Genomic DNA, 20,882 nt, shown 5'->3' on the forward strand with positions numbered 1-20,882 from the left:
GTGGTGAAACTGGAACCTATAGCCCAGGAATACTGTGTGTGAAGCAGGGTGGGAGGGCAGTCCACACACACACACACACACACATACACACACACACACACACACATTATGGTTTGACTGTAATTTGCAAGTCATGAGAATGCACTCATGAATATCTGCAGTGACAGAGCGGGCGTATTAGTTCCACTTCAGGTTTGGTTGGAGCAGTAAATCTTAATCCTAGTGCTGCACTCTATATCTTAATAACTCCAATAATTAGTTTAGTTGTGAATTAGGGCTGTTTAATAAGTGAAACCAGTCAAAATATGCTGACCTCGGGATCTCCAGCACTTCTTTTGAACAACACACTCCATGACCTCCCTTTTTCATTTACCCCTCAGAGGAATCCCTGAGGCTTATCTTAAGTGTCATTCCAATACTTTATACTATATACTTTTAGCCATCAGGAACAGAATATTTGCTAAAACGTACCCATTTGGCCCCCACACCAAGATATGCATATGACATGCATATGACTACAAAATTTGCCTTCATAATATGTTAAATATAAAAACAATTAAACCTATCTATGCTATTAGTTTAGTGTTAGAGAAGTATAACCAATGCAGAAATGTAAATTTGCAAGCTCAAAACATTTAAACAATAAAGGGAGTAAGTCCATTCTTAATTTTTATGGATTCTAGGCTTCAAGTGAGATGCCACTTTATTTATATATCTTATAGCTACATTCTGTGGCCATTTTGTCACATACAAATATCATATAGACTGATCAACCATAACATTATGACCACTCACAGGTGACATGAAGAACACATGATTATCTCCTCATCATGGCACCTGTTAGTGGGTGGGATATATTAGGCAGCAAGTAAACAGTTTGTCCTCAAAGGACAAGTGTAAGGATTTGAGTGAGTTTGACAAGGGCCAAATTGTGCTTGCTAGATGACTGGATCAGAGCATCTCTGAAACTGCAGCTCTTGTGGGGTGTTCCCGGTCTGCAGTGGTCAGTATTTATCAAAAATGGTCCAAGGAAGGAACAGGGTCCTGGAACCGGTGACAGGGTCATGGGCCGGCCAAGGCTCATTGATGCACGTGAGGAGCAAAGGCTGGTCCGTGTGATCCGATCCAACAGACAAGCTACTGTTGCTCAAATTGCTGAAGAATTTAATGCTGGTTCTGATAGAAAGGTGTCAGAATACACAGTGCATGAAAGGTCAGGGCTGTTTTGGCAGCAAAAGGAGGACAAACACAATATTATGCAGGTGGTCATAATGTTATGCCTGTTTGGTGTATGTAGGTGCACTTAGCTTGTACATGTTTGTTATTTAGTCCAAACAATACTATTAATTTGCACCATATTGAAGTGACTGTCATGAAATTATGATGTAACTAAAGAAACAAGCAAATGAAAAGTATCTATAGATACATTATTAGTGTATTGTGCAGGGACATTTCTGGGAAATATTGGAAATGATTATGCAGAGGAAGAATTTAGAAAAGGCCTGTGTATATTTTTAGAAACCGCAATTGGGCCCTGGGAGACTGTACCTACATAGGGTCTAGACATTTGTCAGACAGTCCTGGACCTGAGCAGCTGAATAACCTGAAACATCTAGTGAGAAGTGAGTATTATAAATATGTAATGAATAAAACATAACAGGGCTGGTTTGTTGTAAGAACATAACCCACACTGAATTGGTGTGTATTGGGCCGACACAAAGCAGGCTGACTTGGTGTGAGTGTCTAATTGCAGTAACTGTCCAAATGATGTGTTTGTTTAGTTGTTCAAACTTCAATCTCAGTCCAAGAAAACAAAACACTAGACTCAGGACTGGCAGTACACTGGGCCCCAGCTTGGAACACTGTTTGTTTCCTAAAGTCTTTGGCCCCCATCCTCCTTTATGCTACCCCAGATCGAGTATGTGCTCCAATTGTATTGCTCGTTTTATTACCCTCAAAAAATTTATTCTCATCATGGTTCCATTTCCCACTTTTTATTCCTGCCATATTAGGAATGCTCATCATGAACGTCTGTGTTTCTGCATCATGCAACAACAACAAAAGAAAATTCAGGAAAGTACGCAAAATCAAAAAACACAACAGATTTGGAAACATGACAGCAAAATGAAAAAATACAACAGATTTAACTCAAAACAGAAAGGGTAAGTCCTTATGAATAATCACACGCTGTTTGGTGATTAAATAAAGTGTGAATCTAGATGTTGAGCCTAAATGAATCTACTGATGCTTTTATCTTTGTGTATTTTTAACAAGGGCATATGATAATTTAGATATGAGTATGTGAACCAGATATAAACCTGTGTAAAGGAAGCTGGATTATTTAAAAGAAAGAATTATTCTTGCTATAAAAACATGATGTTCAAGGTGATAATGCAACTCTTTTTTTGTTTTCCTTTGATAGTCATACCTACGCACTGGCAACAAACACGCCGACTTTCTGTGTTGTGGGTTTTTTTCACATTCTGAACTGCCTCTTTGTTCCTGGTTTTGTGGTTGTGTTTTTGTGTTTCTGAATTTTTGAAGTTTAAAATGTAATAGTTACTGATTTTTCAGATCACTGGACAGCCTGTGACCAGGAGACAGCTGCAGACTGAGCCACTTGGAGACTATCACACCGTCACAGATCTGCTGTTACATCTGTCAGCTTGAGACAGCAAGGAATTAGTGTCTGTAACTCAGAAACTACACTGACCTAATAGTTCCTCATAAGCCCTTGGCTGCTGTTGTAGAAAGGACATTATTTATTTATATTTACCTCTTTTACTGTCCAGTGTCATCCAAATGAGGATGGGTTCCTTTCAGAGCCTGGTTCCTCTCAAGGTTTCTTCCTCATATCATTTCAGGGAGTCTTTCCTTGCCACCGTCGCCTCAGGCTTGCTCATTAGGGATAAAATAGGGATAAAATAGTAACTTTACATTAAACTTTATCATTTTTTTCCTTCTCTGTTTCTATACTTATGTAAAGCAGCTATGAGACAATGTCCATTGTTAAAAGTGCAAAGAAAAAATAAATTGAATTGAATTGAATTGAATTGAGGTGTAATTCATTTTACTGTGTGTGTGTGTGTGTGTGTGTGTGTTTTGCACTTACAGGCCAGACTAGACCCTAATTTAATCTAATATCATGATAAATAGTTAACAGAAAATAAAAAAAAAAATTGTAATAAATAGTTAACAGAAAAAAAAATGCCACTGTCAATAGAATGGCTCTTTAGAATAATTCTGCTCACACAAACAGTGGTTCAATTGTCCCCATTCTCCCCTACTAAGGTCTAAAGATGTTTGTTTTTCATCAAAAGTGTAATTGCCAAGGGAATACACAAGAGAATAGCATACTACAAATGTGCTCCTTTCCCCCGATTGAGCAAAAACAAGTGAAGGTCGCGCGCTCGGCCGGGCCAGGTGCAGGCGCTCGTGCTTTACGCCAAACCGCATGACGCAGGCTTTCGATCGCGGAAGTTGATTCTTTCTGGTCTTCGGAAAGGGTGGTGAGTTTAGGAGGGAGGAAAGGCAAGGGTGATCCGGAAAAAAAGACGAAAAAAGTTTTCATGTACTTTTGTCATTGTTTTACGTGTGAACTCAGTGGGCAGAGTGGCGGCGGTCTTTATTCGCCACCGGACTGCAAGTGATTTTTCAATGTAACACTGCAGGAAGTTGAGGTTAAAAAAAGTGTTCGGGAGAGCAGGATATAGGAGACGCGAGGACGGCAGAGAGGAAGAGAGAGGGGTAAGTTTGTGGACATAGATTTTGCAATACTTTCCTTTCCGACCATGTTATCCCAACAGGAGTTTTTACTCCTACAGCGAACTGGAACTTCATCATGCATGAAAGTTCCTCTCAACTTTTAATAAGTTTCTCACTCGCCACTTTTTTTTTTTTTCTGACTTTTGACTCGGGTGAATCCCAAATGGATCCATATTCCCTATGTATGTGTCCTACATGAGTTCTGAGTTAATAAGGACTCTCAGCCTCTATGACGTGCTCATGACTATGTACAGTAGGGAGCCATTTGGGATCGACTCTTCCATTCTCACCTTCATGTGCTGAAAACACTACTGAAGTTTTCTTTCATCATGCTGATACGTGTAGAGAGACAGTAATGCGTCTTTTAAGAGCAGCTCCATGTATTACTGTAGGAATGATAGTTTTGCTTAGCAGTTTGTCTAATCTCTGGTTATAAATTGCGCATTCGAGTGAAACAAGACAAGTACAGTTCAGAAACTCACTCAGCTGTAACGGAGATCAACTGTAACGGAGATCAACTGATTGAAGAAAACAGTTGATCTCCGGATTTGATGAAAACAATGGTGAAAAAAAAAATATGATCTTTAAACACAATAATTATTTACACTGATCATCCTGTTCAACATTTTATTGTATGTTGTAAAGATGTTAACATAGTGTTGATTTTTCATCAGCGGAGATCAGTTGATTAACAGATCTCCAGAGATCAACTGATCTCTGTTGCTGAAAAATGTGGCTAAACAAATTTCCGTTTAATTTTTCATGTCTTCCAAGTCAAAACGTTCACATTTATGTGTTTTTAAAGGTATCAGTTTCCAGCAGACATGATCATAGCCACTCTTCTTCTACAGCTGAATCAGAAATCCCATACTTTACAGAAGTGCTCTTCTGTCCGTCCCCTTCATAGTGAGCATGGAAAAACAATAGATATCCAGGAAACCGTGTAGGCCTGTGTGTGATTAATAAATAACTACATTTAAAAAAAGGTATATATTTTCCTGCAACAGAAATGTATCATTTAACTACTGATTTGCGATAAATAAAGTGTTATTGTGGGTAAATACATGAAAATAGCAACCTGCAAGGTTATTGCGCTGTCACTTGTTCATGATTTTTAATTAATTACTAACTGAAAATATCGTTGAAAAAATAAGAAGATTGACAGTACATTTACATCATTACGGCATACATTAAAATGAAATTGAACAGGATGTGTAGATAATTATTGTTTTTAAAGATCATATTTTTTTATTTTTCTTTCTGCCCTTCAGAAGTGACATTAGACATTGACATGTTTCCCAGAAGACAAAATAATAACAATTTACACCGATGATCCTGTTAAAAGGTTTACACCTCCCCTGTGGATCTGTGGGTTGGATGAATCAGTGAATGTTTACACCTTTTTGTTAAAGTTGTGTACGACTCTCAGAGTTGAGGGACGGCTACTGATGAGCAGTGGGCGGTTTTAACCGATCCGGACAAACAAAGGGAGAATGAAGTGTATGTAAACTTGCTCATTTGTTTAAATTCAGTTATTATTGTGTCTTGTGGACTGTATGTAAACGTCTGTTATGTGAGTACGCTATAAAACAAGGGCATGTAAATGTCATCATTTCAGATACCAGGCAAGATCAGTGCACTTTCAGCTGAAATAGAATGAGGAAATTTCATAAACATAGATGTTTGTGTGTGGGTAAAGTGTAAATATAGCCGACATGAAATTAGACACAAAATCTGTATTTTTCAAAATGATCAGGTTGTTTAATTATGACTGCTTACAAGTGGCTATCATGCAAATGTGTTATTTCATGTGAATGTTCATATATCAAAAATCAAGCTTTACTGCTCTTATTAGAGTTTACCTTGTTTTTTCTGTAAAACATGGACATGGGGGACGGTGGTAGATCAAGTTGTTAAGGCTCTGGGTCGTTGATCGGAAGATCAGGGTTCAAGCCCCAGCACTGACAAGCTGCCACCGTTGGGCCCTTGAGCAAGGCCCCCAACCACCCCTGCTCCAGGGGCGCTGTATCATGGCTGACCCTGCGCACTGACTCCAACCCCCAAGGATGGGATATGTGAAGAAAGAATTTTACTGTGCAGTAATGTATACGCGACAAATAAAGACAACTTAACTTGCTATACTGATTTATAATACCATTAAGAGCCTAACTTTATGATTTCCATATGATTGTGTACTACAGTCCCTGTGTATACACAATTTAAGACTAAGCTGATTTTGGTTTTGGTTGATTCTTTATGTAGGATTTTATCTTGCAACAGCAACAAAGACTCCCATAAAGCGTCCACTGATATCACACTGACTTTGCCGTTATACATGTACCAGCCGTTCTTTGCTGGTACATGTATAAGAAGCTGTGATTTCTACACCACAATCTTTTTTTCTGCTGCTGTAGATTGTTTCCTTCAGGTCCAGGCATGACTACAGTATGACTTTTGTTTTTGGCATCACTGTCGTCTATAAGCACACCTCAGGTACAATAGCTTAGATGCCATAAGAATGACTCAAACTGCCAGAAGATAGTAAATTATTTTTCTCACATCCCTCACACTTCTCATGGACGTCCCATCTTACATATCTCTTCATGTTGTAATGCCACAAATGAACCCCAATGCCAGAGCAGAAAGGTGGTTACACTTCTGTTAAATGTAATGAAATATTTTAGTGATGAAAGTGTAATGGTGGGAACCATTACACATTTACAATGCGATAAAATGTAATGGATTTTAGATTGATCAGGTTCATACCATAGGAATGTTACATTTTCAAATCGAAACAGGATTAATGTGATCTGAAATATAAATGAAATAGTAATGTACTTGTTCTAATATGTAGTAACAGCACATTCACAGGAACGCTTTTGTAATGTTTTTTTTCACATAACTGACGACATGAACTAATATTTCTTATGGATGTTGCATAATATGTAATGAAACCATAAACAGTCATTAAGAAAACAGTGAGTGAGTGAGTCTGCCGATCTCTCCTTATCTTCAAAGAAGTCCTTCCAGGTAGTGTTATGTAACGGGAAATGGACTAATCCTGTTAGTAACATGTTGCTCCTTATTAGTGTTTTTTTTTTTTTAAAGTGTTTTATGACTTAACAAGTGTCTTGGTCAGTGTGGGTCCCCAGAGCATTTATCTGCGTAGACAGGATTACAAAATCTGCTTTTCATGGGTGTCAGTCCAAGCTTGAGCATGACTAAAGCAGTATTCACTCCCCAGCGCCACCCTGCCAGCATTCCAACTTCATTCCCATGCTTTGGTTTACTTCCTCACTTTGTTCCAAGTCATGACTTACCAGAACAACAGGCATTTCATTAAACATTCTAGATGCTAGAATCCATATAATACAATCCTATGAGTAAGGATTTGCACATGATGGAGCATGCGGTTGTGTGAAAATATTCCACACCAGAGTGGTCACAAATCACACACTTCTGTACCATTCTACCTCATTTTGTAGTGGAAATAGTATGAGTATTTTGTTCTCACTGAAAACTCCAACAAGAAGAAGTGTACTTCCACGTACCTGGACGCATTTGGCGTCATTGACCCATAACTGGGAAAAGGCATGTACGTCAAGTTGGTAAAATCATTAGCGTTTCTTTTGAGACGATACTACCTTTCTTAAAATTCATACACTAGACTGTAAACTACACAGTGCACAGTGTGTAGTACTGCATATGGGACACAGCTACTGTTTTATTTGTTAATGAATATCTGCAAGACAAGTTAGTACCTGTTACAGCAGCTATAAAAAAAAACAACAACAAAAAAATTCACTCACTAGTCTCTTGCAGTTATTAATAATAAAAACTCATCACTGCCTGGAAGCGTACTGACTGTTACTCACACACACACGTTACTGAAATATCTACCAACTGAAAGCTTCCAGATGTCAGTGATTGTACTTTTGTCTTTATTAGACAAAACTGTAATGGTAGGTTATGTGGAGTGTTCATCCGTATTGATCACAGTCCCTGTGAATGTACTGTTACTGTAGAAATTATAATGTATTAGAACGAGCAAATTAATATAAACCTCTCATTAATGGTACAAATCAAGCTAAAGTCAGAGCCCTGGTGTTCTGGGAAACGAAGGCCCACCTTCTGATTCAAGAATTCAGCTGTGCTATGTCTTAATAATTGATGATTTTAAGTCTTCATAGAGGTTTGGTGGCCTGGGGATCAGGTGTATTCCTATAATCCAAATGCTGAATGATGCACAGCTTTAACACACGCACACACCTACACAAAGACAGTAGTGAACAGAATATTCAATATATTACACAATTTGTATTTTACTTTTAAACAATGGTGTCTGTTGCATCAGGACTTCGAACCTTTTCCACCTGTTTTAGCGAAGGAAGCACTTACTTTAGACAGTTTGTTGTGTTTCAGCCTTCTTCGACAGAGTATTACTGTAACTGGGACATTTCTGTTATTATTATTAGTCTTGTGTTTCACTATAACCTCAAATTATCTTTGTTAAAAATTAAAGAAATTTAATGCGTCTAAGGAGACAAAATCCTTCTCTATATGGATCTGTCAGGGTCAGATACGATCACGATAGGCTTCCATGTAAATGCACAGAGCATCTGTAAACCCATATCGATGACACAGATCTTAAAATGTGCATTACTAAGCTTGTAGACCACAGTGCTGGTGCACACACAGGAGGTTTATTAATTTTTTTTAAGTAACAACCGTACAATGATAAGGAAAAACTCAACAGAAAATCAAACAGTTTCAACTTCAACAATAATCGTCCTTGCCATGGCACAACAGCACTGTTAGTCTTTAAGCTCTACACAGCCATTAGTGTGTCTCGGAAATCACAGGTTGTCTCAGCACACACAGTCTTAAGTAACAGCTGGCGACACACACCACAGCAGGTGACTGATATAAACATAGCCTGCATTTTGTTTCACGAGCAGTAGCTGTTGGGGTTCCAGCTAAAAAGAAAAAAAAAAAAAGAGCCCCTGTCTTTACTCTTCACACACAGTTTTCTGAGAGTTGCCCAAAATTTTTGCAGAGACTACTTAAGGTCATGGCTAAGTGTTAAGCCTTCAGTTTAGCCGAGTTTATTGCTTAGCTTTAAACGAACAACTTTAGAGCTTAGCTTTAAGCTTAAAATTGAAGGTCTTGAGAAGGATTGCTCAGCTAGGCCTTTCTTTGCTTTTTTATTCTGAAAGTTTCAGCAATTTTTAAGTTTAGGGGCAGGAGATGACGATGATGATGATGGTCTTTACCTTGTTCTATGGTACTAAGTTATTTTATTCCCTTCTCCTGATTGATACCTCTCTCCAAGTGAGACAGTAAGCTGTTTTTGCGGCTCACAGCTTCAAACCAAGAAGGTGTAAAGAAAATCCTACAGAAACAGCTGAGCTTTAATTGGGGTTAGTCAGAATGATATAAATTATATTTAACCTAAATGTAATGCGTATACTCTGTACCCTGGGGGGGGCATCTTGGTCATCTTTGTTCGTCTACTAATCAACCACAGCTGACCAATGTTTAGGTCACTCATGGAAGTTTACAGCAGTAGCAGTTGGTGTTTTATTTTTATTTTTTTTAATATGAGGAAGCACAGCCATCTCAAATCACTTACAGGCCAGCCAGTCAACTTTACCACACAAAGATAGTGGAAAAGATCTGTTTTTGCTCACTAACTTCTGAAGTAAATCGGTCTTGTGTGTTGGTCTATTAATCTGTTTCATTTTCAGTCAAGTAAGAGCATCAAAATACAAAAGTAAATCCACAAAATTTGCACTGACTTTACTGAAGGTAGACCGATAAGTAACAAACAACAAACCTCTGGAAAAAAAGGCTTTATTAGTTGCATTTTAAAATCGTGTTACTAAACAAACCCTTATCGGATCTCTGCAGGTTTTTGTGGTTGACTGACATTAATATGTTTACGTTTTAAACCCTGTCAGTCAAGTTGCTTACCATTTCAATGATTGGCAGTCGGTTACGAGGTCCGGCCCCTTTATGACGTCTCCCAAGCATCATCCGGAAAAGTCGTCCATCTGAGAACAGCAAAAAAAAAAAATTGATATTGACTAGCGCTCAATAAATGTTGAGATATTTTGACCTGTGTGCTTATCACATGTGATAAACTCGCAGACTCGCAGTGAAGGCGTATCTTTGCACCCTTAACCCAAAGTGTACGTAAATCTGTCATAGCATAGTGCTCTTCACACACACTGTGAGATTCTACAGATGTTCTAAAATTAAGTATTAAAGCTTGGTGAATAAACATTTCATTGCCACATTTTAGTGATTTTTTACAGGAGGCCCTTATTCCCACAGTCCTAAAGCAATCGCTTTATCAGTGATTATATTCAGTTTTGCTGCAGCAATGCTATAAATGCTGTTGTTCATTTCATAGCTCCTAGTAAAACACACTTGGACTATGGACTCTGTCACACACACACAGACACAATTGCAGAGTCTTTCGGTCTCATCCGTTCATTGGTCTGGTTGCTAAAAATACTAGTCATTTTCTGTGGAAACTTGTTTTCAGCACACACACAGAGGTCCAAAAACACATTCTTAACCAGTAAGTGGGTCACCTGAGACCTGAAGTGCATGTAGCTACGCAGTTTAATATACTTTTCCTGTCAGTCCCACACTCGTGGCTTTATGTCTTGCACAAGATTTCAGCCTACGGTTAAAAATGGTTGCATTTGAACTGCGCTTCAGCCAAATGCAAACGTGTAATTATAGTATTAATATAAGACAAGTGATTTGAGTTTGGTTTAAAAATGTAGTACCATTGCTTTGTATCATGGTTTAAGATATGGTGCTGAGAAATAGAGTGTATGTGATGACTGACACATTTAATATCTACCTTTAATAAATAAATAAAATCAGTAGGAAAGCTACATTTGATTTCTGTGCTCTAAACATCACAGCTTTTCAACACCAGGGTTAAAGACTAGTGCAAAAACCAGACCATGACTACAAGACTAAAATCCAACCCCCCCCCCCCCCCAAACACCAACTGACGATACCAATATTGTACATTTGCAATGATCCTGATGAATGTTCCAGATGATCCATTTCGATGAGGTGAGTGTGAAAATGTGCTCTCCTAAAAAATTTTTTAAAAAAGTGCACTTCATATCCAAATGGTCAAAAGTGTGAAATGACCTCCTTTCCTTTCTGTGGATGTGTGGGATCATTTTAAGAACACAACATCCTCTCAGTTATTTTCCATCCCACTGCCTGGATTTTTTTTTTTTGTGTGTGTGGGTTCTGGGTTGTTTTTTTCCCTCCTCATGGCAGTTTTAGTGAGGCAACAGTGTTCTCACTCAAGTCAGATTGTGTAAATTATAGATGTCATTATAAATATTCACATTACAGTATTCAGTATGCTTTATGTGAATGATGCCACATAAGAATTTTGAGAGTTTATTAGCAATTTTGTTTTTAAACATTATTTAGTGAGGGATCTTTTTAAAGGCTGGTTCTAAGCACTTTGTTAATGGGAAAATTAGGCCCAAGTCTTATCCTTAGCCTTATCCTTTTTTTGTGTCTGTTTTTTTTCCATGCTCATGGCAGTCTTAGTGAGGTTTCTTTACTTGCCTGTCACTCAGAAACCTGTCTTAACTTTCAGGGGTTCTGCTGTATGTGTTGGGGGAGGGGTTAAGTGTTTGTGTTTATGGTGTGTGTGTGTGTGTTTCGGGCTGGGGTTTTGGGGGTGTGTGTGTTTTTGGTTTTTGGTATAGTGATGTTAGTGACCATCTTGGTTTTAATCATACAGCATACAGTATGACAGGGCACATCTATGTTTCCCTGGTTTACATAGCGGCCATGAAATGCACACAAATACAAGTTCATGCATTACTATTGTATAGTGTTCTTTATAACATTAGCAAGTAGAGTTGAAATGAACTGCATTAGCTTATGGATCTACATCAGAATGAGCAGGGTTTCAGTGCAGAAGAGCTGAATACTACTACTTAACTAACTTACACACACACACAAACACACACCTTAAATAAAACATACACTTGATGAAATAAACCAAAAACATTTTACCAAATATCTTTCAAAATATTTCACAACATAATAGATCTAGGCCTTAAAGCCAGGGCTAAAACCTAAAGCTGTAACTGATTTAAAACTAAAATTGGTGTAAAGTTCTGCAAATGCAAATCGAGTACAAAATCCACACTTCCACTTCAGTATGAGATCAGGTAAACATTACTCCTTTTCTAGCTTTGTAAGCACTCACAAAACTATCGTACATCTAATCCAGTAAAGGAAGTAAAATATACACATTCACTTTTAGCCAGATATTTACATTATTTTAGTACAGACCTGCTTCTAATTTCCTTTTTTTTTTGATAAAATCTTTTTTTTGTTGTTGTTTTTTCTGAACCACTGAATCGCCACGTTTTGTTTTGTTTTTGTTGTCGTCATCCCCCTTGACTTTTGTACTGCAGTGTTTCTTTGCATAATCTCCTCATGTTGAGTTTTAAGATCTTTTGTAATCAGGCAGCTTGTATAGTATTTACAGTTTCATTTACGGCATATAGCAGACACCTTTATCCAGAACGACGTTCAAAAGGGCTTTGAAGTCAAATGAACACATCAATACTAGTTCACTAGGTCACAGACTGAGGATACCATGAGTCTATCACTCTGTTGGGAGGAAATATAGCACTTTGTTTTGTTTGAAGACACTGTAGTTCTTACTTTTGATATTTTCAGAGCGTTCACTTTGCAGTCTGCTTTTCTTTCATTGCAGGTATGAATCATGAAATAAGTGACATCGTTTACCAGACAGATAGCTCATCGTATCATTTAATATAAGGGTGTTTTTATTTTTATTTTTATTTTTTTTTAAATACAATTATGATTAAATGCGGACGTATCACACAGACACCCAATTACTGGTATCATGCCTTTATGTATTGCTGCTGTAGTGTCATAAATTCTTCTTCTTCTTCTTTTTTAACTAGTTTTATCTGTGCTTGGTTATTCTGTCACACATTGCACAACATGGCCTTGTTAGAAGAGCTTTAAAAGCTGTGATGCCCACACGATCATCCCTCAGCGCATTTTGTGCACTGCAGAAGCCTAAAAGAAAACCACAAAAGTAATAAGGCACAAGTGAACTTCGAACACTTCGCAAAGGGATGTGGGCGGTTTGACTAGTGAGCACTAAAAACCGTTGTGCTGTTATCTAAACATTGACCCTATATTAAGTCTGGAAAGATAAATATACACCGACTTAATGATCCTCTAAACCCGAGTTCTGAAACTCTGACAGACTCCGACTTCTAGCTGCTTAAGAATTAACTTGTGTCATGTTTTCAAGTATTTTTTTCCTCCACAATGATCTTTTCTTTTTCTTTTCTTTTCTTTTTTTTTTTACTGATCTGTCTGTTGCAACATGTAAGGACAGGAAACTGTTACTAAGGTGCTTGGAACATTGTTTTTTTGTTTCTTCCTGTAGACAGTTCAGAAGAAGTAAGAATAGCGTTAAAGGAAAATTTCACCTGTGTTCTGGGAGTCTGCTGCTAATTCTTTGGAACTGACACCACAGAGGGACAGTAGCTGCATCCCAAATGACTACTACACACTTACACTATTCACTATGTGCTATATAGTCTAGTGTATGAATTTATGAAAGGTACTATCATCGAAGAATGCAACACTAACTAAGCAGAAGTATAAGCCGTTTCCATTCGATGGCAAATGGTTCCAAACGCACATAATGTGATGCCGCTAGCTTTAGTAGAATTCTGTGAATTTTAAGTAAAAAATCACACCGCGTGAGCTAATTTAAAAGACATTTGTAGAAGATTTTGTCCACCAGAAAGTCATCAGCCATCTTGCAAAAGTCTTCTCATCCAGCGTCAGTGCCTGGTAGCCCCGCCCCTTTTCAGTTACATAAATAAAGCTGCAAGTGTTGAGTGCATGAAATGTTCAACATTTCACACTTCATGTTTTTTTGTTTTGTTTGAATAAGCGCATCATCAGGGAACACACTATTGATCACACAGTTTATAGAAAATAATGGCGTAGAATAGTGGAAAAGTATAATAAGTTTGGGACGCAGCTATTACCAGCACAGTTACAATGGCATCTAATAGAAAAAACTGTCAGGTTTCATTGTTTGTGATGAAGTAGTGGGGCCTCAGACAACACTCATGTGAAAGGTGTAGATTCTTACAAATTGCCTTTAAGCACAGTGTACAGATTGTAAATTGAGATGGGATGTGGTAGCTTAGTGGTTAAGATGTTGGGCTCCTGATCGGAAGGTTGTGAGTTTGAATCCCAGGTCCACCAAGCTGCCACTGTTGGGCCCTTGAGCAAGGTCCTTAACCCTCAACTAAATGTTGTCTAAAATTAGATTAATTGTAAGATAAGATTTTGGATAAGGGTGTCTGCCATGTGCTGTAAATGTTGAGAAAAGAACAGACTACAGCATTACTGTATCACTCTAGTCAGTTTAGGTAGATTTTTCATTGTGGGTAACATAAAAAAACTGAGACTAGACAAATCTGAGTAAAGGACATTGAAATGTCAATAATGATTGCAGGTTACTTTTAAAGATTAGTGTATATTTAAGTTCAGGGTGGATTTTACCTCAAAGGTTTAGGTGGAAGTGTCTAATCATGACGCTTTTAATGAAATTTCCAACAGTTTCATGTCAGATTTTGAAAACCTTTCCAGTATTTGAGACAGACGGCTATTCCATTGGGTATGGGACACAGCAGCGATACTCCGATTTGAATTGATTGCAAAGGCCCGCAGAGAAAACTTCTGCAACTCAAGTTCCTTAATTGGAAGCCTGTTCTCTGCGTGAAGAGAGGGCGTGAAGAGCGAGAGTTGAAGGAAAGGAGGGAGACTGTTTTAGTGCAACATAATGTGTCTGCGCTTGCAGGGAGGAGAGAGAGCCTAAAATAGAACTGCTGTTTGTGCTCTGGGAGGCTCTGAATTTTAATACACCATCAATTTACAACCTGCAAGTTCTCCCAAAGCAGTTCTTGTGCTCGTTCAATATCACGTCACATAGCCAGGGTTTGTACACAGCTGTCACAGACCTGCAAATCAGGTCAGGTTGTGTGGTTTAAGGTAATGGAGATGGCAGACATTTTTGTTGGGGGAAGTACATTTCATTGTGTGAATTCTAGTTCATGTTGCATCTTCCTTATGTGAGATATCTTTCTTTTTTTTTATCTTTCCTGACAATGAGGGCACAAAGCAGCCCACATTTAAAAGGCAGACCCGTTTGAAGTATGCACTACACCGTGTTCAGGCTCCCACCGTGCTCTTGTACACCATGGGGAACTCTCGCACCTGGAGTTCACACCGAGTTCAGACTAACTTTGTTAATCATCGACAGGCATGAATATTAGGTGTGTTGTGTCAGTGCCATATCGCCGCAATCCTAGAGTGGCAGGCCGTGTGTGATAACATTGCAGTGGCTGCAGGTGCATTAAGAGCTACCTGGAGAAATAAATCAACTCCACTTTTGCATTTACGTGCATTCACCTGCCTGACGCTGTGACTTAAATGACTGAGCGGAGAGGGATTTTGCTCACGGGCACAACATCAGCCTTGACTGAAGCTTACAGTCTTGTGGTCACTAACATAGAACCACTGAGTCACCACAGTGAGGGTGGCACAAGTGGGCTTTACCCATGTCTGAGACATGTACTGAATTCACAAGTTTATTCGAAGAATGTCACAAAATAGGTTTAATAATTGATATTAGTAATAATAATAGTAATAATAAGGTCAGGATTGGTTGGTGAGATATATCCAAATGACCTGCTGCTTTGAAGAATTTCTGCAGTGTAGAGGCAATGCACACTGTGATGTCCCATAATGCAACGGGACTGGCACAGAAGAGCTGTCAGAATTTATAATAGAGGAAGGCAGGATGTCAGCTCTTATTACGTGGAAGTGGTATTAAACACTGTTCCTTGTGGTTGAAAGGTACCTGTATTACAGCACCTGAATAAATAGTTAAATTGTTTAAACAAGTAAAAAACAACAACAGTTGCAGTTTTTGGGGGGAAGAAAAAAAAAACGGTTATTATGACATCGTAGGTCAAATGACAATGCCAACATAGAGGATGTACAGGATCTGGATTGTATTCATACATATACACTGATCAGTATGTACTGAATACTGAAAATACTGAATTGAATGCACTAGATACTGAATCGAATGTAGTAGATACTGAATTAATTTCAGTATGTACGGAATTGAATGCATAGATAGGGAATGAAATCTAGTGGATAGTGAATGAAATCTCATGGATACTGAATCGAAGGCAGTAGGTACAGAATCGGAGGCAGTGGATATTGAATCGAAGGCAGTAGATGCTGAATCGAAGGCAATGGATACTGAATCGAAGGCAGTGGATACTGAATCGAAGGTAGTAGATACTGGATCGAAGGTAGCAGATACTGAATCGAAGGTGGTAGATACTGAATCGAAGGTAGTAGATACTGAATCGAAGGCAGAAGATACTGGATCGAAGGTAGTAGATACTGAATCGAAGGCAGTAGATACTTAATCGAAGGTCATGTTAAAGCTTTTCAATTCCAAGTAACAAATCAGATTCTTACCAAACTGAAGCAATGGGTTAACACTGTGTTTGCAGTGATGATATTCATTTACAGACGGTCTGACCCTCACCGTTCCTGAATTTAAATTCCGCCTCACACTACTGTAGATCCAGCCAGACTTCCTCCTCCTGTGAACCCTGTAATTATAGAGCACATAAAAGAACGAAGGCCACATTGAGGTTCTGCCCACTTCAAGTGAAAGCACATACCGCCAGTGAGACTTAATCCATACAAAGATATTTATGTTCTTTACAAATAATTTTTTTTTCCATCTGTACTTGACATCTGGGATGTAGCCTGAGTTATAGAGTGCAGTTATCTTGAAAAATGATCGCATGCCTTCAGTCAGACCTTGTAATGATTTTCGGAGTTTTAAATAAACTGTTTCTTGTAGCTACCATGTTTATTAGTGTGCCTCATTAGACGCTAATGTGGGCATGCAGAACAGATTTTAAATGTGAGTGTAATTCTTCTGCTTAAGATCATTAAATGGATTATGTCTTTTTGTTTGGATAGAAATTTCATTCAGAATGATCGTAATCGGTTTAGTTACTTATGATTGCTCCATTTAAGTATTTTGTTTTGATGTTTTGTTTTTTGCACCATTGTGTTCAAACCCAAGAGAGTGTAATGCGTAAAAAATTCCAGATCAGCAGTTTCTGAAATACTCAAACCAGCCCATCTGTTCTCAACAACCATGCCACGGGTTCAAGTCACAGAGTTCAGATTTTTCCCATTCTGATGTTTCATGTGAGAAATAACTGAAGTGCTTGGCCTGTACCTGCTACGTGATTGGCTGATTAGAAAGCTGTATGAATGAGCAGGTGTCATTGGTGTTTTCCTATTAAATTGGACAGTGAGTGTATATATGCAGTATTTTGCAGAATTCATAAATAAAATTTTGGTGTGCAGCACTCCGCTATTTTCATCTAGTTTTGTCTTGACCGCTTTGAGAAATGTTTAGACACCCCTGACCTAAGGCTAGTTGCATCAGTCTGATTGAAACCGCAAGGTTTCACTGATGCCGTGGGAGGACCTGAGGAGTCAGCTGCACATTTCCTGTGTTTTGAAGTTCACAATATGCCCTCAACCTCAGAACAAACTTTTTTTTCTCAGAACACTGAGTGATATAAAAGTAATACATTATTCCCTTTAATAGACATATAGACATACAGTCCCCTCCAAAACTATTGGAACAGCTAATTTATTCGGATGTCTTTACACCACAGACACCTGGGATTGGGATCAAAGGAGGATATGAGACAATGTGTGTATTGAGTTTTTATTTCCTTTTATTTACATCTAGATGTGTTAAACATGGAACCTTTTGTATCAGTCCATCCATGTTGTGTGAGCAAAAGTATAGGAACAGGCAACTCATATAATATCATATAATTATTTGGTTGTAGATCCCATGTTGTGATATTTGGGTTGGGGTTTTTTGTGGTACAAAAAATTTCCTGTCTTTGGGGGTTTCTCCCTTCAGTCTCCTCTCCGGGAGGTGAAATGCTGTTGTAGTTAAAGTCTGGTGATTGACTTGGCTAGTCTAAAACCTTCCACTACCCCCCCGTGCTGTGTTTGTGTTGGCTTGGCAGTGTGTTTAGGATTATTCTCATGCTACATGATGAAGCTCCTTCTGATTAATTTGAATGCTTTTCTCTGTAAATTGGCAAACAAAATGTTACTGTAAATTTCAGACTTCTTTCTGCTGCTACCATCATGAGATATATCATCTATAAAGATTAGTGAGTCTGTTCCAGAGGCAGCCATGTAAGCCCAAGACATGACCCTGCACTTTATTCTTTTAATAATACCACAAAACACGTTGTTGCATTTGTGTATTTTATTTTATCTGTTAGATATGTACGGTGTCAGAATGCAATAGTTTATATGGGATATTTGTTATGCAGAAGAAGGCAGTAATGAACATGCAGTGTGATTGACAGATCTGTAGCAAATCTGTAAGTCATAGTCATCCATCCTGGTATCTAGACACAAGGAGAGTGTTAAGCTTTCCACTAAAATGAAACATCTAGAAGGAGATTTGGCATTTGTATATAAAATTCAGCAGTGTATATCAGCCTCATATGATAATAGATCAAGAGAAGCAGTGAGTACCACAACTACCAGGTGCATGTTTGATGTGGTAGCTTATAGGTTAAGGTTTTGGGCTACTGATCGGAAGGTTATGAGTCCAAATCCCAGGTCCACCAAGCTGCTGCTGCTGGGCCCTTGAGCAAGGTCCTTAACCCCCAGTTGCTCAGTTGTATAAAATGTGAGTCACTCTGGATAAGGGGGTCTGCCAAATGCCGGTCACTGTAACCATTTTTATCATAAACAGTGGTCAAGTATAACAGCTGCCCTTCTACTGATTTACAATTTATTATGTAAATAAGATTGGCATGGTAATAGTGTGCAGTGAAGGTAAACAGCAACATTATTTACCTCAAACGACATTGTGTCCTCAGAATTGCTTCAGTGTCTCGTATGCAGGCAGGTGGTTCCTGTGTGTGTGTGTGTGTGTGTGTGTGAGTGTGTGTGTGACCATGTGTGTGTACAGCGGGGGAAGGGCAGGGGAGCGGCCTGACAGACGGTGGGGAGGATCTGACTGACTTGGACAAGAGACAGTTTGCCAAAGCCATGGCACAAAACTGAGATCTTTTATGTTGTCATAAGAAGTCTAAAATTAGTTTCAGTTCATTATGTGGCCTTGGCAGTCTAGGTTATTGATAGAAAATGCTGATATTGTACAAGCACAGGAATTTTGTTGGGTAACAAGTTTTAGGAACTAAAATGATGAGATGAGTCTCTTGTTTCTGGTTTTTGCATATACCTTTTGTCTACTTTTTAAGAAGTCACAGTTCAGTCATTTTAGTAAATGGAAGTAGAAAAATTTCCCGGTCAGTTGCACGTAATGCTTGTAATGTTTTCTGCTCCGCTAGCTTCAGCAGAATGCTGTGAATTTTTACAATGTTAAAAATAAATAAATAAATAAATCGTACAACATGGTCTAATTTAAAAGTCATTTGTGATGCATCTTGTACACTTTTTTTCCTCGTACATTGCCATTGCCTGGTAGCTCCGCCCCTTTTCCTTATGTAAGCAAAGCTGCAAGTGTTGAGTGCATATGAAGCGTCCGACATTCGCTGTATCGGGTGAATAAGTGCATCATCTGTATACTTATAGAAGTGCGCTTCTTCTTGTTGGAATTTTCAGTGTGAACACGCTACATATATTATTATTATTATTATTATTATTATTATTATTATGTAAATGTACAATCCAGCACAACACCTGCTAATACCTAATACTGACTCGGTGCTGTTCTGTGTGCATTATAAAGTGTATATTTCTGTATTAAGAGCTGACTGAATATGTTACTGTCATATTCTCCATCCTGACTGGTTTACTTATGATCAGTGATTGAAAGAAAGGATTGGCAGTTTTTTCCCCATTGTTTTAACAATTGCCTCAGTCTCTCACACTGAGCCACGTAAAAGACAAATATACTCTTTCCTAAGGGCACAGAATGTTCCGGAAGTGTTGCTGTTGGTAACTGCCTTTAGAGACGGTGTACTGAGTGGACTCATATCGAGCTCTCAGTTTCTTGTTATTCTTTGTATCTGAGCGAAAGGCAGGCAGGTGGGGGCAAATATGCACCTCTGCTCCCTCCTCCTCATATCTGATCATTCTTATCATACCACAGTTGTGTCTGAGCACGACCACTTCTGTCTCTGTATGTTTTGCACACTTGGTGATCATAGTAGACACTCTCTCTCACACACACACACACACACACACACACACACTTAAGCTGTATTCCGCATATCAGAGTGCAGGGCTACGGTCAGGTGTGGCAGTTATTGTTCATAGATAAAGCTTTGTGCGCATGTGCGTGTACGTGTACGTGTGTGTGTGTGTGTGTGTGTTTTTGTGCATGTATTGTCAAATGGACCTGTTCTTCACAGGCAGGTACCGATCAGGACGGTTGAACTAACTTTCTCTGCGTCAAGCACTCCCAAACCAACACCACTTCTTCTTTTGTAAACAATAAGCAACAATTGAGTACAATGGAGCGAATATCCAGTAAATTAATTTTTTTTCTTTGAGGATTTCATAAAAGGAATAGAGATAACATTTCTGACTATGAATTAGATAGATTGACGGATGGATGGATGGATGGATGGATGGATAGATAGATGGATGGATGGATGACTACAATTCATAATATAAAAAGTTGTGTGTGTTGTAGCATTAACATGGATGGATGAATAGACAGACAGATAGATAGATATATGGATGGATGACTACAATTCATAATATAAAAAGTTGTGTGTGTTGTAGCATTAACATGGATGAATGGACATAGATAGATAGATAGATAGATAGATAGATAGATAGATAGATAGATAATCACTATTTGTGGGGTGGATTTGCACCCAGTGTAGTCTCAGAGTCCTGTTCTTGGCCAATAGCACTGGAACCTGGGGTGT

General features: G+C 38.5%; 1 protein-coding gene across 3 annotated transcripts in view; it reads left to right on the forward strand.

Annotated features, from left to right (window-relative positions):
• The first annotated feature begins 3,477 nt into the window (after nt 1-3,477).
• shc1 (SHC (Src homology 2 domain containing) transforming protein 1) overlaps nt 3,478-20,882 on the forward strand; it is a 40,698-nt gene continuing 23,293 nt past the window's right edge. For 2 of the 3 annotated variants that reach the window (XM_058401269.1, XM_058401277.1), the window contains exon 1: nt 3,479-3,747. The gene's annotated coding sequence lies outside the window, so the exon portion shown is untranslated. Of the gene's footprint in view, nt 3,748-20,882 lie in introns of all 3 variants that reach the window. The other variant, XM_058401293.1, reaches the window with a different exon arrangement.

The sequence above is a fragment of the Hemibagrus wyckioides genome, linkage group LG01, assembly GCF_019097595.1.
Source record: "Hemibagrus wyckioides isolate EC202008001 linkage group LG01, SWU_Hwy_1.0, whole genome shotgun sequence".
In the NCBI taxonomy this organism is placed as follows: Eukaryota; Metazoa; Chordata; class Actinopteri; order Siluriformes; family Bagridae; genus Hemibagrus; species Hemibagrus wyckioides.